Source organism: Macaca nemestrina, chromosome 5 (genome assembly GCF_043159975.1).
Source record: "Macaca nemestrina isolate mMacNem1 chromosome 5, mMacNem.hap1, whole genome shotgun sequence".
Lineage (NCBI taxonomy): Eukaryota > Metazoa > Chordata > Mammalia > Primates > Cercopithecidae > Macaca > Macaca nemestrina.
This window is the reverse complement of record NC_092129.1, coordinates 141961374-141979012: the sequence shown is the minus strand read 5'-3', so window position 1 is coordinate 141979012 and position 17639 is coordinate 141961374. Positions and strand designations below refer to the sequence as shown.

General features: G+C 48.9%; 1 long non-coding RNA gene across 1 annotated transcript; it reads right to left on the bottom strand.

Annotated features, from left to right (window-relative positions):
* Nucleotides 1-6225: 6225 nt before the first annotated feature.
* Nucleotides 6226-8878, bottom strand: LOC139363182 (uncharacterized). Its single transcript, XR_011623135.1, has 3 exons — nucleotides 8762-8878; nucleotides 7942-8043; nucleotides 6226-7417 (listed from the first exon to the last, which is right to left on the bottom strand). It is a non-coding gene; the product is annotated as an uncharacterized lncRNA (long non-coding RNA).
* Between the last annotated feature and the right edge of the window lie 8761 nt (nucleotides 8879-17639).

The following is a 17639-nucleotide window of genomic DNA, read 5'->3' as shown; positions in this document are numbered from 1 at the left end:
GAAATCGTGAGCAGAGGTGGGTGGGTTTCACGGGGCAGCAGGCAGATGGGGCCCCTAGGCCAGCATCTTATGGCAGAAAACAAAGGTCACCATCCAGCAAAGAGGGTTGTGTGGGTTGCATTATCTTCTTTGCTAAGGAGCTTTGAGTTTGGTGTTTCTGCCTTCCCCAGCTGTGATATCCATGGGCAAGCAGCTGCGGTGCAGGAAGGCTACAAAGTCAGCTATTTACCCCACAGTTAATGTCAGCGGTCTGAGGAGATTAAAACTATAAACAGAAGATCTTTAGGTATATGGAATGAGACAGTTGTTTTCTCACCAAATCAGGGGTGAAAGTACCCCAACTTCTCCTTCAGAGGGTGGTTCATTTGAGTTATCTTCCCAGTAGTCCATGGGCTGGTGGTTCATGCATTGGCCAATTCATTTGAAGATCCTAACTACCCACCTGGTACTTTCTATCGGTTTATCTTACCATGTGAACACCCTGAGAAATTGGAAGGACAGGTGCTATGATTCCCATTTTATGTTTATGGAGATGGAGGCTCAAGGCAGCAAGTGACTTGTCCACAGTCTTCTGTTCTCAGAAAGGTGAGGCAAATACAAAAGCCACTGGTGTCTGGACTCCTGCTACACTGTCACTAGCTTGGCTACCGCAGGCGCCTCCATAATGAGAAACTTTAGTGGGGATACAAGGGGTGTGTGTGAAATTGGATAGCACAAGAGGACCGAGGCACCATCACCTCAGTCGCCCACCTACTTCTACTCTGCTCCTCTGCTCCCAGTGCCATCTTTTATGTGCACTTCCCCTGGGTCCTTGGTTCTATTAGCCTCACTCTGGCCCACATGCCAGTCTGAGCATGGTTGCTGCAGGGATGAACATCTGGCCTCCTCAACGAGCTGCTTGAGGCCAGATGTCATGTCTTATGCTTCTCATATATTCTTCACAGGACCTAGAGCAATGCTGGGCACAGGGCAGGAGTGAAATGAAATGGCAGCTATCATCATCATGTCAATGGCTAAGAGTTACAGAGCACTCATTTTGGGCCAGGCACTGCTATAAGAGGTTTATGTACATTAACTCATTTAATCCTCACAGCAACCCCATTAGATGAGTATCATTATCCCCATTCTCATTGTATATGCAAGGGTGCGGAGGCCTGGAGGGGTTTAGTAACTTTTCCATATAGCAAGTAAGTGACCAAGGCCAGATTTAAGCCCAGGCCACTTGGCTTTGGAGCCCTCACTCCTAAACACAACATTATACTGCCTGTCAGTGTGAGACCCTTACCTGTGTATTTATCTCTGCAGTGGCTCATTCAGTCATTCATTTATTCATCCTTAAATTTGCTACCATTTACCAAGAACCTGCCATGCCCAGGGCATTGTGCTAGTACTCTACCTGCACCTCACTCTCACATTCAAATTGCAAAGTTAACTTTGTTAAGATCTCCATTTTATGGTTGAGAGGGGTGAAGTTGCTTTCCCAGGCTCACATGGCAGGTAAGCAAGAAGGCTGGGATTTCCACCCAGGTCTGGTCTGGGAGTGTCCAAAGCCTGAGCTGTTACATTACTGTGAGTTACATTGCATCCACCTTCCTTCACCAAACTCAGTTCAACTCAGAACCCAGCATGGAGGGAGGTGCTAGCAGGAGGAGCCCAAGGCCTCTGGAGCCACTAGAAGTGGAAATGGTGATAATGAAGATAATTCTGGGCACACCACCATGGCCTCTGCTATTCCCTACCATATGGCCACTCTAAGCTGACCCCCAGCAATGGCCGTTTTCCAGCACATATGGGAATCAAACAAGATAATGTATGTGTGGCAAGGTCACAGATGTACTCACAGCACACTCAGATGTGCAGAGAAGGCACTTTTCTTTATTTTCTGTTAGCTGATTGGAGTGTGTGCCCCTAGTCTGTGGGAATGGGGGAGGGGCAACTAAATTTTAGCCCAATACGGTCATCTAAGTTCAATTCAGTGATTTAAACAGTCTTTTAAAGAAACCACTCAGTTTCTTGTGGATAAAATGCCAATCTTTCTTTCCGTCCTGCCCTCCAGGGTGGAACCTTTGTGGATGGTGAGAGGCTCCTATGGCACTGGAGGGAAGGGTACATGTGGCCTCAAGCAGTCCTTGGGTATATGTGGGTTGGTGCCCAGCAAGATGAGGGTGGGTGGTCTATGAGTGTTCAGCAGCCCTCCACTGCTGATGGGCAAGACTGATAACCTTCTGGCATGTTTTTTTCCATCTCCATCAGGGCAGGACTGCCCCTGATACTCCCATATGGAACAGGTCCCGTTCTGCCTCTTGATGATGCTGAAGATCCTCTGAGGTCCTGTCCTGCAGCCTTCTGTGAACTCTTTGGGAAACTCTCAAACTAGAATTACCTTATTTCAGGCAAGCAGAAACTTCTGGGCTCCATCATAGGCACGCAGAAATCAAGAGGTACTTGGAGACCAAAACTCAAGCCTTCTCCCCACTAACCATACCACACTGCCCAGTCAGCTTCAGTGCAGCCACCTCATGCTACGGCAGGAGCGGCCTGAGAGGCCAATGACCTGCCTGAATCCTAAAAGAGATTGGGGCAGAATCCTTTCTACTCTGGTGTTTTCTCCATTAATACAGGGGAGTTTAGCCTGGAGAAAGTCCAGTTTTCAGGTCTTATTGCCTCCCTCCTCATCTCCAGCTCCCTTCTTTCCCCTACAAGCCTCAAAACTGGAATGAGTGGGTGATGGGTGTTCCCTATGGAAAGCCCCATGAGCAAGTCCTCTAGGTCTGATAGCACGTATGCAACACTTACTCTGTTCCTATCTCAAAACTACCTTATAAGGGAGGTCTGAGATATATCCTCTGGCTGCAGAGGAAAAGGCTAAGACATACAGAAGTTATTTGCCCAGCGAATGAGCCAGGATTTGAGCCCTACTAGATTCACCAGAGTCCTCTAAGCCAACTCCATGGAGTCTTTGCTCCAAGCAGGACCACTCTCCCCTCACTGGAGTGACAAATCTCATGGCTCAGCCTTGGAGAAAGAATACTGGATGAGAACACAATTTAGAGGGGAAATTAAAATGCACTGATTTCATATTTGCAAAATATTATCCCCATCACAAATGAGATAGGTATTTGTAAACTGTAAAGCCTAAAACAAAGGTAAAAGATAATTGCTCTTATTGAAATATCCATTTGTACTGGAAAATTAGAGAAGGTTGTCTCTGCCCAAAACAAAAAAGATAGCATAGAATAAGGAGACTTGAGTTCTAATTCCAGCTCAGTGACTTTGGGCAAGCCATTCCCCCTCTCTTGGCCAGTTTCCTCCTCTGCGTTATGATAGGAATGAGTCTCTAACGCTCATGAGCTCTAAATTCCACATGTGTCTGCAGATCAGAGGAGTTGGAGGTCCCTTGCCAATGCCCATGGACTGAAGCTCTTATGTGATTCACCCCATGCCTGGACCAAGGATGCACATGCTGAAGGATCAGAAAGTTTGGTCCCATGGGATGACTTCTGTCGAGTCCAGCACAAATTCCTGCATGGCCCACACAGCTCCATGGGCTGACTTCTGTCGAGTCCAGCACAAATTCCTGCATGGCCCACACAGCTCCATGGGCTCCAGGCAATCCTATCCCTGCTCCTCTGGCCACTCAGCCACAGAAGACCTTGTCTTCCCCACAGACAAGCCATATCTCTGATGTGCCAACCCCAGGAGGGCTGAGGCTGGCACCTATTCTCTGCCCCCAGAGTCTTCCAGGTTCTTTGATTTTATAAGCTTGCAAAGGGAAAGGTGATTGTACAAGGGGATAATGAGGTGACAAGGGGCATTTCCAATGACAGCACTCTACATGGGCTCTCAATTCCTCAATCTGGCTTGGTTACCCACAGAGGCACCCTTTTACACAGGGCACACACAGCTGCCCCCAGAAATGGACATCCTTTCCCCAATGCACACTCACATCCACAGAGATTTATCAGTTACATTCACTAGTAATAACACACATACACAGTTTATTAACATATATAGTTCACTGACACACACAGTTCACTAATAATAGCACCATCCATTTACTGAACACCTGCCACATGCCAGGTGCTGTGCTCTGTGCTTTACAAGGGTTGAGTCGTATGACCCCCATAACCACTTTTTGAGGTATATTCTAATGTTACCCCCATTTTACAGATCTGCATCCGGAGGGTTATATGGCAATGGCACATGAATCAGGCAGGTCCAACCCAGTAAATAGAAACCACTCAGAGTACAGAACCAGAGGGAATTTAATGCAGAAAATTGGTTGCTTGGATGATGCAGGGAGCTGGGAAGTCAACAGGGGAAAGTAAGACAACAGCAAGGCTAGCAATAGCAAAAAGCCACTGTCACCCCTAGGGCTGGAGGTGAAAGAAGGAAATCACCAAACCCTAGCAGTAGGGGTCACCTTGAACATTATGAGCCTGTTAGAAGGAAACTAGAACCAGAGGAAAGGCAGGCACTGCTGGAAATAAAAAGCAGAAACACTCTCCCTTCCTCCCACCCTCCAATTTTCATCAGGGCCTCCTATCGGTGGACCCAGAAGACAGTCAAGCTGATGAGGGAGCCTGAGAAACACAGCCAGTAGGGGTCAGCCCCCTATTATAGAACAGAACAGGGGAAGGGGGAGAAATGTTTCTGAGGGCAACAATGTCTGTGACTGTACAGGCCATGAGATGAATCCAACCTAGATTCTGCTCTCAAATGTCCTCCCCAAGACAAGATATGTATCTTTAACCATAGCAGAGAGTGGATAAAGACTTTAGAGACAGAGAAGTGAGACTGGGGTTCAAAGGGGTCAGAGGTTAGGGTTGCAGGCAAAGGGTACGAGTGGGGGCTTCTGGGGGATACCATGCTTCTGGCTACCAGTGCATCATGTGGGCAAGTGGACATGAGTTGAAACTGCTTTCTAGACCAAGGCCGAAATGAGATGACCTCCAGTGGCAATGGCAGAAGCTGAAAAGGAGGCCACGGTGAGTCACACCCCCCGGAGGTTCAGCACCAATCAGATGAGAGATAAAGAGACGTGAGACCAGGGAGATCATGCAGGAGCTGCAATGTTTCAGTCCAAGCTTGTGAGAAAGTTGAGGAGGAAAATAATAACAACCACCCCCATTCTTTGAAGATTCTTTATTCTTAAGCATCTTGACTTGCATCTTCCAAAGGAAATTCTGAAACAAGGATTTGAATGCAAGTGGTTTCTTTGGGCCATGAGCACAGGGAGCATGGAACTGGGCGGGGAAGGGAGGCAGCCACTTCAGGGTGCAGTATTGAGTAGACGACGGCTGTGGGCCACTGGGGTTCGGTCCTGCTGGGGAGGCCAGGGGCCCTGTGCAGAACACACCTCACGCTTGAGCAATGAGCATGTGTGGGGACATGGGTGAGGCACCAAGAGTCCCGGCCCCACTGGGAATAGCAGAGTGTCTTCTAGTTATCCCACTGCGGAATGAGCTGAAAGTGCCACTAGAAGGGACTCAGACCCCTGGAAGTGTAGAATCTGGGAGAGAACTAACACGAAAATCTGAAAGAATTAGAGAAAACTAACTAGTTTCTCTTTCCCCTGCCCTCTTACCCAGGCTTAAGAAGCTGCCGTCTCTGATGATTGCATTTCCTACCCCAACCTGGAGGAAATTATGAGCACTGGGGGCTGTTGGTCTTTCTAAATGGAATAAAAATTGAATTCCCTTTCCTTTCCTTGCCCGCCAACCCACCCACTCTCCTCACACTCATGCTGCTTGACCCCTGAGTACACTTGACATTCATTTTCCAGGGAGATGGTCTGAGTTTAAGTCTGGTGGGAAGAGAAGATCCCTAGAAGGAAGACCAGGACTCAAGGGCTGGCCTCCAGCCTCCTTGTCTGCACACGGAAGGATTTTATCATGGCTTGGGACCAGTTCCCTCACCATTTCCTTTTTGCTCTCCCCACCCCCAGTGTGTTGTTTCAGAGAACTGTAGGTGCTTCCTTTTATCTCTACCTTGAGTATTCCAAGTTCTAATTAAGTTCATTTCAGCCCTTTGATTTGAGAAGCCTTATCAGGAATACTTAACCTGTGCAAATAATACGTGGAGCCAGCCAGCATTGGCCCTGCATGCTAATTGAACCTCACACAGGATCTCGACACAGCCAAGTTGCCAGGTCACCAATAAACTCCTGAGAGGTCAGAGGAAGGCACTCATATAAGAGTGAGAGAATCCAGCCTGGGCTTTTCACAACCCAAAGTCCTGGGCCGGGATTGTTGGCAACTGGATTGCTCAGCCACTGGGGTCTAACGAGCTGGGGGTATAATCAGGAGGTGCTTCTGAGGTCTGTTCCAGTCCCAGATGTCCAGCACTCCCCATAGACCCAGCACAGCTTCATGGGCTATGCTTTGTCCCCCCACAGACCTGGCTTCTTGGTCTACAGGGAGGGGAGAGAGCTGGGCCACGAATGACCAAGGCAAATGACTTTCAGAAGAGGCCAGGTGAGAAAGAAAGGACATCAGCCTGGGAATGCTGAGACCAGGGTTCCAGTTCTTCCTCTGCCAGCAACCAGCTAAGACAAGTTACCTTCCTTTGTGGCCTCAATGTTCACACTGGGGCTGCTCAGAGATTTGGCGTTGTGCCACATAAAGCCCTTGACTCTCATACCTGAAGACCAGCTGAGGCTGAGTGGAGTTCTGACCCTTAAACCTCCTTAATCAAAGAAGCTGCCTTTTCTCTGTTAGCTATTGGAATCCACAAAAGATTTAATTTGTGGGAAATAAAAGATTCTGTAGCTAAAAATTAGTGTAAACTATTGGGTTAAGTGATCTCTTTGCTTCTTTCCAATTCTAACAATCTCAGTTTTCAAAATCCAGAACTAGAACTTGGTTCAATGGTCTCTCTCTGTTCCCAAAGCCATGGAACCCTGAATATATTATGTTTTACTACTCAGCATTGTGTCTCTGGGGTCAGGTTAGATGATTGATTGTGCAGAACACCGTACCTCCCCTGCAACCTCACATGTCCTAGAGATGTTGGCTCAGCTGGTGCAGATGGTGAAAAGTTGGGGACATTCCAAAGAGATGCTCCATGAAAGTGATCACAGTCCAGTGGGCTTAGAACCCACATTTCCAGAACCATATGCAGGAGCAACAGGAACCTGTGAATGATGATTGCTGATGGTGCAGAGAAGTGAGCAGATGCTGGTGGGGTAATCAGGGAAGACTTCCTAGAAGGAAGGGAGAGAGATGGGCAGTCTGTATGGAGTCAGGAGTGAGAAAAGGGTAGCATATCCAGATTATGCTCCACTCTGAGGAATTCTCAGGTCTTGGAAAAGATGAGAGTCAAAACAAGGAGGCAGGCTTGGCACACCTGGGTCAGGTAGATTCTCCTCTTCCTCAGAGGAGCTGTGTCCAAACTCCCCTGAAGTCCAAAGCAGGGCCTAAAAGGCAAGTGTTGCTTTTGGTTTTCTATGAATGGGAACATGAAGGGGAAACACATCTAAACCAGGTTCTATCTGTCAGACTAGTTCCACTTGCCTAACAAGCCCTGAGAGACAAATACACATTGGTAAAGGTAAGGAAAGGAGGGAAGGGTATGGAGACACGACTGGCAAGCCTGGGTGTGCAGGAAGCTGGAAGGCCAGGCTCAGACAGCAATGACTGAGGTTGAAGCTTGTCCTCCTTCCCCTCTTTCCCATGCACACATAGCATTTCTCCACAGCCCACAGCCAGAGAGGCCAGGAGGATGACTGCAGGGAGCTGTGCTGGGTCCTCTGTATATGCTCCTCCTCCCAACCCCTCCCCAACAAGAACCCTGTCCAGTCTATGGGATCCCTCACTGGGCCTTCTGCCCCCAGGCTTCCATTTGGGTTTTGCTAATGAAGAACACCAACAGGAGATGGGAGGAGGAAGGAGAATGAGACTGGTGTGCTCATTCCCAGCTCCCACCCTGCAGGATCCTCACCTGGAGGCCGCAGCTTCTGTCCAGTGGTTCTCTTCATACAGTTTGTTCTGCCTCTGGATTCTGGTCATTGTTCTTCTGTTCCATCCCCTTGGCCCTTCAGATCTAGGAGTGAGAATGGCCTCTGTGTTACTAGCCCTGGACACCACATTATTCCTGTGATTTCTCTGTACCCTGCCCTCCTCTTTAAATGGTCCCTTTATTAAATCATCTACAAACTCCTCACTTGCCATATGGCATCTGTTTCCTATCTGAACCCTAACTATGATTTGAGCAGTCTCTGCTTGGGCCTGGGGCACAGTATCCAGTCACACTTCCTTCCTGACTCCACCCCCAAGTTCATGCCCCTTTCCGTCTCCCCTTGACCTCATTTTCCAGACCCAGTCTTTGAATTCTGTATCTGGCAACCACTTCTTGGTATGCCTGTCGCTCTCATTACAGACAGGCACATTTGGTCACATTAAAGAATAAACACAATGCCAGTGCTTAATGCCTGAAAACACAGCTTTTATTCTGAGTTTTCTAGGCGCAGGCTGTTTTGAGCTGAACCAGGTTGATCAAGGAATTAAATAAGGATTAAGCAAGTTGGAAGGCGCCTGCTAATCCAGCAATCAGACAAACCTGTGCAAAATCATCTTGCTTCCTTTCCTAAAATAAGAATTAAAAAAAACAAGCAATTGGCTTTTTTGTTAATTAGAAGATCAGCAAAAACTGGGCCAGTCAGGTAACCACATCGCGGCGGGGGTGGGGGGGGTGGGCGGGGAGCATGGGGGAGAAAAAGGAGGTAGACGGTGCACAGAGATCCATTTTAATGGGGACTCACATGCCTTGGGAGCCTGCCAGATGACCTCTCAACTTCCAAATCTAGACTGAACCCCTCATTCTCTCTGTCAACCTGGGTGTTAAGCTGTTTCCAAAGCTATGCTCTTTGGTTGGCCTCCCTGTAATTGGAAAGTCAGTGTCAAAAGCCAATATTATTTTCTCCACCCAAACTCACTCCCAGGGAAGATACACATTGACTACGAGAAAGCATAGGGTTTGAAATTAACCCCCAAATCCTGGAATCAACTCTCAACCCCTCCATTGAATGTCTGTGAGATCTCAGGCAAGCAACCCTGTTTCTCTTGAGCCTCAGTTTTCTTCTCTATAAAATTAACCTTACGTCATGGAATTGTTGTGAAAATAAGGAACATGACCCAACTCAATATCTGGCACACAGTAACTTCATCCATGCTAGTCCCTTTCCTTTCCATTCTCCTTCAAACCGTTCTCTGGGCTCTGTTTCTCCCCATCTAGATTGTTGCCATCGCTTCTGCATTAAACGTCTATTTTCCCCTCTGTCTGTGCATATCCCTTCTGTCATTTTCTGGCAGGAGAATCCCCCAAGTCCTTCACCCCTTCCTTTAGGGAGGTGCTCTTCCCAGGCTCCATCTGGTTTTGGTGTGGTCGTCAGTCCCAGTACTCCTGCCCCACTGTATCTCCCATCCCATTAGATCCTGAGGCCAAGCATGGGGCTCAATCAGAGTCCTTTTGCAGAATATTCTCTTTTTTTTCTGGGCAATGAATATAAAGATATGACCCCAAAGCAGCTGGCAGCCATATCCTCAGCATGTGGAGAGACCCGAGAACATGACGACAAAGGGGAAAAAGAGTCTTGGGGGACTTAAACCCAAACCAATCACCAAGGTCCCCAGAGCCTTCTTTTCAGTTCTGTGAGTGTGCTAACTGGTTCCAGTCAATCGTTTTGTGGCTGAGATAATCAGCGTTCATTTCCATGGCTTACAGCCAAACCTTCTTAACTGCCCTCCGAGAATCGTCTTTGGACCCACTCCTATTCTTTCTTCAGATTTCAAGCAGAGTAGATTTCTAGGATCACAAACTGAATCAAGCTCATCCCTGCTCCTTTGGCTTCCTACTGTTTTTAGAGTTAAGACCAAAATCTTCACTATGGCCTGCCAGGCCCTGCAGGTCCTCCCCTGCCTTCCCAGCCTCCTCTCTTACCAAGACCCTCCCCACCTCCTTGCTCTCTCTGAGTCCTAGCTACTTCCAGGCCTTTGTTCTCACAACTTGGAATGTCCTTCCACTTGCTCTACACCTAGAACATTTCTATTCAGACTTTGCATCCCAGGGACACCTCTTTTCCTCAGGGAAGCCTTCCCTGACCCACTTCCTCCCTCTTTCCAATTTGATCAAGTTGCTGTAACAGGCTCGTCTTGCTATATGTGATCCCCTATTGATTTGCAGCATCACTGCATTAATGTCTGTCTCTCTTACCAGACTGTAAGCTTCCAGAGGGCAGGAACCACACCTGTCTCATTCACTCTAAATCGCCTCGGCTTCGAACAGTGCCTGGCATAGTAAGGCTCTTGAAAGTTTTTTGAATGAAGGAATAGGTGACCCACATACAACCTATTACCTAGTCTTGGTTACTCTTCATTCATGCAGTCTCTCCTGCGTGATTTTCCAGGCCTTCTGAGTTTACAATGCCTTCCTGCTTACTTCTCACCATCCCCATCCCCAACTAATTCATCAGATCATTTCTGCCTTCCCAAAACCACCTGGTCAATAACTCCAATGGCTCCCTATTGCCCAGTATATACAATAAACATCCACTCACTGGAGTTCCCCAAATATACCCCCACTAGCCAGCAGCCACAGTAATCCCCTGCCACCCCTGCTGCCCCCTCTGCATTCGCACACCCATATACGCTCTTCACAGGGTTGGTTGCCTCTGCTATTCCCCTACCTGGAGGGTCTTCTCTCTCTTGCCATCCATATCCTATATCTTCTCCAAATCTCTGTGCAGAACCACTGCCTCTGTAGAACGCCATTCATTAAACTCTCCCCACAGTAAGTCTCCCATCTCTGAGTTCTTCTCACAGTGATCCATTGATTATATTTAAACTTAGAACTTTTTTTCCAGATATTTCATAATTGGTATAGTTCCTTGCAGGTCACTGAGCTCTTTCATGCGCATGAGCTAATTTGATCCTAAAAACTTTGTAGGGAATTCGGGACAAGTATTTTAGGGAATAATTCAAGTCCCAGGATCAGAAACCCGTGGAGTTCGCATAAGTAGAAGGTATTTATTAGAAAGGAACTGGTACAGAATGTGCGTCCTAATATCAGGGAGTGCAGGCTGGTCTCCAGGGGCCTAGAAATGCATCCCGCAGGTTTTCTTCTCTCTTTCTCCTCTCCTTCTCATCTCTGGTCTCTCTTCACTCTATCTGTTCCATTCTCCTCTCTGCAAACCAGCCTCCTCTGAAAAGCTCCACATAAATTCAGTGTCAACGGAACTTTGAGTTCTTATGGTGCCAAATCTGGCTCCAGCTCTGAAATTGTCACTCTGGGACTCAATGTCATCCAAAGTTTCAATGTCTCTTCTCAATATCTCAGTTCAAGTTCTCAAGAGAAACACTGATTGGTTACTAGCCATCCAGTTCAGTGGCTAGTTTGAGACACTTGCCCACCCCTGGCACAATGAGCTGTAGAAATAAGTCACATCGCCCATAGCCCATTCAGCAAGGCCTGGGGGAGGGCAAGGCAGTGCGCTGAACAAGCAAAGGAATAGTGTAGTGTAACGAATATACAACGTGAGTGCTCCAGTCATGACGTCTGTGTACAAATCCTGGCTATTGTAATTATTAGCTGGTATCCTTGAAAAGCCACTTCACCTCTCTAAGCCTTATTAGGATTAAAACAGCATCTTTGTTACAGGATTGTTGTGACACTAAAATGCGACAATCTCTGTAAAGCACACTTGACACAAGGCCTGGCACATGATAGATGCTCAATAAATAATATCTGCTAACATCTGCTACAGTACATACTGTGATTCTCATCTTGTTGTTGACAGTGGCCTAGAGTCCTCAATACCAGCTGGAGCCCACACAGAATCGCTGAATTAGAATCCTCAGGAGACCACAGTTTGAAAGTTTCTCCAGGTGTTCCTGGTCCATCCAACCCAGCTCCCTCATTTATAGATGGGAAACTGAGGGCCCAAAGGCAAAGGGACTTATACCAGGTCACATTTTGAGCTGGTATCTGACCCAGGACCCTGACTCCCTGTGGCACAAAATGAAGACGCGGTTCCCAGTGGTGGGGTCTGAACACACTCCTGACAGTGGGGCTTGAAGTTCCTCAGGGACGACAGGGGGTGGCCAGCAGGAATCGGCCCCACACTTCAGAGCATCTGGGTTTGTACCCAGGTGGGCTTCTAACCTGCTTATGTGACATCCAGGGAGTTAGGTTTTGTGCCTCAGTTTCCTCTTGTGTGATATAGGTTGGGAATATCCATCAAACTGAATTGTAAGAATTACATAACTTGGCCAAGCACAGTGGCTCATGCCCGTAATCCCAACACTTTAGGAGTCTGAGGGGGGTGGGTCACAAGGTCAAGAGATCGAGACAAGCCTGACCAACATGGTGAAACCCCATCTCTACTAAAAATACAAAAATTAGCTGGGCATGATGGCGCGCACCTGTAGTCCCAGCTACTCGGGAGGCTGAGGCAGAGGCATCACTTGAACCCAGGAGGTGGAGGTTCTAGTGAGCTGAGATCGCACCGCTGCACTCCAGCCTGGTGACAGAGTGAGACTCCATCTCAAAAAAAAAAAAAAAAAAAAAAAAGTATTACATGACTTATGATGCATGAAGTTTTTAAAAGAGTTCTTAGCACAAAGCTATATTAGCTTTTATTATTATTGGTAAACATGTAACTTCTGGGTCTCCTTTTGGCTACTAGCTGGTAGGAAGAGACTTAAAAAAAAAAGACATTTTTGACAAAGTGTTACTAAATCACAAATGTGAAAAGGACAGCAAACAAATCCAACTAAAACTCTGGGATTCAGCCTCCACAAACAAAGTTTCTAGTGAGAACATGAATAACCACATGCACTTCTACTGGTACCTTCACCTCAAATAAACTTAAGGCTCACACACGTGAATGTGGACACATTCAACACAATACTCCCTGAGGACGGGGCTGCGTCTCCCCTCAGACTAGGGCTCCCTGAGGACGGGGCTCTGTCCCCCTCAGACTGGGACTCCCTGAGGACGGGGCTGCGTCCCCCTCAGACTGGGGCTCCCTGAGGACGGGGCCGCGTCCCCCTCAGACTGGGGCTCCCTGAGGACGGGGCCGCGTCTCCCTCAGACTGGGGCTCCCTGAGGACGCGGCTGCGTCTCCCCTCAGACTGGGGCTCCCTGAGGACGCGGCTGCATCTCCCCTCACACTGGGGCTCCCTGAGGGCGGGGCTGTGTCTCCCTCAGACTGGGGCTCCCTGAGGACAGGGCTGTGTTTCCCCTCAGACTGGGGCTCCCTGAGAATGGGGCTGCATCTCCCTCAGACTGGGGCTTTCTGAGGATGGGGCTATATCTCCCCCTCAGCCTGCGGGGGCTCCCTGAGGATGGAGCTGTGCCTTCCCTCAGCCTGGAGCTCCATGTGGTTAGAGACCATCTCTCAACATTCAACTTGGAAGAGCAGGGACCTTGGGACACTCTCTTCCCTCTTCACTACTGACCTTCAATGCCTTGGGCAAGGCCCTGCCTGGTATTTGGTCTCTTCCCAGTCTAAACACTCAGAGCTTATGAACTTTCTTGAAGCCACTTCCTGCCACTCTAATTGCTCCATGCTCTATTTTATGTATTTTAACTCATGCTTTAAATCTTACAGGTACATCTCAATTCACTCTGGCAAAAGTCCCTTCTTTAGAAACTGGAATAAATAAATAAATTCTTTCCAGGCAGATGGCCGCCAGAAGCCTTAATGTAATTCATATCAGCCTGTCACTCTGCCACCTTGGTTCTGTCATCTGAGAGAGGCCTGTGTGTGGGGTCACCCCAGCAGCCCTCTGTACCCTCCACTCCTGCCTTCTGAGGGGCACCACTACTCCCAAATATGCAATCTTGATGGCAGCCACACTCCCCAGATTCTTTCGTTGAAGACACACATTCTGGTTTGCTTTGTTCAATGTGCTCTTGTAGCAGCTGTAGAACAGTGGTTCTCACCCTTGTGGTCAATTTCCATCACCTGGAGAGTTTTTGAAACACGTTGATGCCCAGAGTTCGCCCCTAGAGATATGGGTTTTGTTGGTCTGGAGTGAGACCCTGGTATTGTTTGTTTCTGTAACTCCCCAGATGATCTTATTTTGCAGCCAGGGTGGGGAACCATCACTGTAGAAGACTCAGAGGTGAACAAAACCCACACCAATTTCTACCATGTCTCATGGAAGGCACAGGCACCTGCCCCATTAGACTGTGAGCTCCATGAGGGCTGAGATCCCTTCTCTCTTGTTTACTGCGGTACTCTCATTGCACTGCCTGGTACATAGTAGGTATCCTATAAATATACACTGAGTGAAACTTAAGTCACCCTTTTTCCATAGGTACCCTGACTTGCCTCACATTTCCAATATAGGTCCCACTACTTACTAACTGGGAGGTCTGGAGCAAGTCAACCTACCTTTCTAAGTCTCAATTTGCATATCCTTAAAATGGGGGTTCCCTGGGCTGAAGGCTCACCCAGAGAGGAAAAATATGGAGTTCAGCAGGAGCTCTGAGGAGCAGAGGCCTACACTGGGAGCCAAGAAATGCAAATTTGTGGTTTTGCTTGGGCTGAATTACTGTGTGACCTTGAGCATGTCTCCTGACCTCTCTGAACCTCTAACCTCCACCAGCCACCCTCTCCCTACCTGCCAGCATATCGGGTGGCTCTCTGGGTTAGGAGTCCGCTTTGCTGACCATGGCAGCTGCCCTTGAGACTTCCAGGCAGTGTCTGACCAGCCTGAATACTCTCAGGCTGGAAGTGTGGAAGTGAAGCACAGAAATGTGGCTGTGGAGGGAAAAATCTCTTGATGTGACCTGCCCTGGAAAATCCCTACTCTAACTGACACAGTTCTGTCCCCAAGACACAGCCGCAGCGTGGGTCAGATTCCAGGGCCCTCGCTCTGTATCGTCTGCTCTGGGAGGGGGAATGAGGGCATGAAGGTCACTTCTGCTCCAGCGTGCATGACAGGGTACTCATCATTGATGCGGCATTCTGCATAGATGGGAAAATGGCACTTTGGTTGCAGCTTCCTTCCCCAGGTCCCAGGAGCTAGTTGGGTCACTTTCTCCCATCATAGAAGAAATGTGAATTCCCAGGATGGGGTCATGGTGGAGAGAGGGAGGAGGAAATCTGTGCTGATTCTGGAGGTGGGGAAATGAGGAAGGAAGTCTCCGTGCTTTTTAAAAAACCACTCAAGGCAGGAGTTGCTTCCTGACTGCTTAAGCCTCCTGCAATCCTGCTTGGAACTTCTAAGCATCGTAAGCTGTCTGCAGAGAATTACACACGCATGAGTATGACTTGGGGCTGTTTCCATCACTGGAGCTGTGACTTTTTTCTAAAAAAAAGGGCAGCTAATGGGGTGGGCAGCATAACAGCTCAGAGTCAGAGAGAACAAGAATCAAAGGCCAATTTTACTGATTCTTAGCTGTGCAGTCATGGACAATTTAGTTTTACCTCTTTGACCCCCCATGTCGTCATCAATGAAATGGGGACAAGAAAACCCACCCCACAGAATTGCTGACAATGTGGAATTAAATAACCTGTAATGTTGCTAGCACAGTGCCTTGCCCATTGGACCTGCTCAGTAAATAAATGATGATGATGATGATGATGATGATGATGATGATGATGACGACGATGATGATAGTAGTGGTAGTAATAGTAACTGTTATGCTCCAGGGCCTTGAGGGTAGGAGCATGTCTTAGAACCCAGTGAAGGGTCAAATACACCAAAGGAGAAGCAGCAAGATGGAAGATTTGGGGAGTGAGTGGGAGGAGTCAGACTCACTGCTGGCAAGAGTACAGCACATGCCACGCATCTGTTTATCGCTGCCCCTGCAGATTTCTTCTCCAAAACGCCATAATTAATACTGCACCTCTTCCGCCCCAGCCCCCAGGCGCCTCTTAGACAGGGAAGGAGCTTGCCTGCCTTCTGCCCCGAAAAGCACCAGAGAGAGGCCAAGGCTCAGCGGCAGCGGCGGCGGCGGCTGGCGGGCGAGCTGCTGACGCGGGGCTGCCCCGGGCTGCGGGGGTTCTTCCCGTTCCCTTGGCCGAAAGGGGCATAATTAAGCCGCAGCGCTCTCCTTTCATTAAGTCTTCACGTTTATACCTGAATTAACTTTTCACATCCAGTTAAGGCGCATGGGAGGCCCTGTCCGCCGCAGGCGTGACAAGCGCAGCTGGGAGTGTTGGTTGGAAGTGGGGGCTGCGATGACCTACCACCCAAGAGCTGAGGAGCCTGAGCTTCCAGGTGTCTGGTGGCGAGGAGGGATCCAGCTTCCAAGCTCCGCCCAGGCACCCCGGGCAGATATCAGAAAGGGAAGAAGGGCATTGCGCTCCAGCCGAGAACCTGCGGAGGAAGGCGCGGGCCCAAGCGGCAGTGGTGCGAGCGTGTGGGCTCCTTCCGATCTCTCCTGCTGGAAGAGATTGGAGCCTCCTTCGGGGGCTCTGGCTTTGCCAGCCGGAGCGGGGAGTGGGAGGTGGGGGCTGTTCCAAGAGGGAGGCGAAGTGCGCTCAGCTCTTTAGGTGTCCTCCTCACGCTCCTGTTTGGACTTAACGAAGCTACAGAAACACACAGGGGGGCGCGCCCTGGTGCGCACAGGCAGGTGTTTGTGGAAGCATCCCCGGGCTTTGGTTTGCTGTAAAAGAGACCTAATCTTGCTTTAGCTCCCTGGATCCGGAGCCCGTGAAACTGCCAGTGTCTCCTTGACACCCTTCAGGGATATAAACAGGGGCCTGCTGGTGCCCTCCGCTTCGGGAAATGGGCTATGTCAAGGCATCTTTCTCCAGACGCCAGGAGGAGTAGGCTGCCTTGCTTCTCTCCTGGCAGCCTTCTTGTGAATCATCGGAGCGAAGTGTTTTCTAGGAACTACTCAGCCTGCAGTGTTGTGACAGGGGAGAGTATGTTAACGTGCCCTCCCCCTCCCCACCCGCAGTAGTCTTCAAGGGCTGTCCCTCCTCCTCCCCCTTCACCTGCCTCCTCCATGCAGTTTAAGACATTTGGGTCTTCTCAATCAATACTCCTGCTCCCCCACACCACCCCCAGCCCTAAATTGGACACCTAAAGGTATTTAGTCAAAGGAGAGAAGGGAAGAAGCCAACCAAGGTGCCTGCAAGGTCTCCAGAAATTATTTGCTTCGTGATCTTTGTCCTCTAGTGGTTTAAAATCTAGTGGGGGTGCGGAGGGACAAGACAAGCCTGATAGACATGGCTAGCATATGGGGAAATGATAAACGCTAGAGTGGTGAGTGATTAAATGCCGGAACGAGTGATTGGGACCAGACTCACACCCTTCGGAGGAAGGAAACTCTTGTGGGCTGGCTCTGAGTCACCCAGGATTTCTCAGGGGAGGTGGGATTTGGACTAAGCCTTCGTAACAATCTCTGTTCAGTGCATGCTGTCGAGATGCCAGGCTGTGAGTTTAGTGTTTGACACAATTATCTCATTTAATCCTTATAACAACCCCATGATCTGGGCATTATAATTACCACCCCATCTTCTAGATGAGGAAACAAGCCCAGAGGGGTCAGGGAACTGCCAAGGTCACAAGCTGGTGTGTCACTTTTTAGCTGGGCCTGTCTGACTCCTAAACCCTGGCTCTGAAACTTAATGCTTTATGGCCTCATCCAACCTTGAAAATATGCAAAATTTTCTAGGA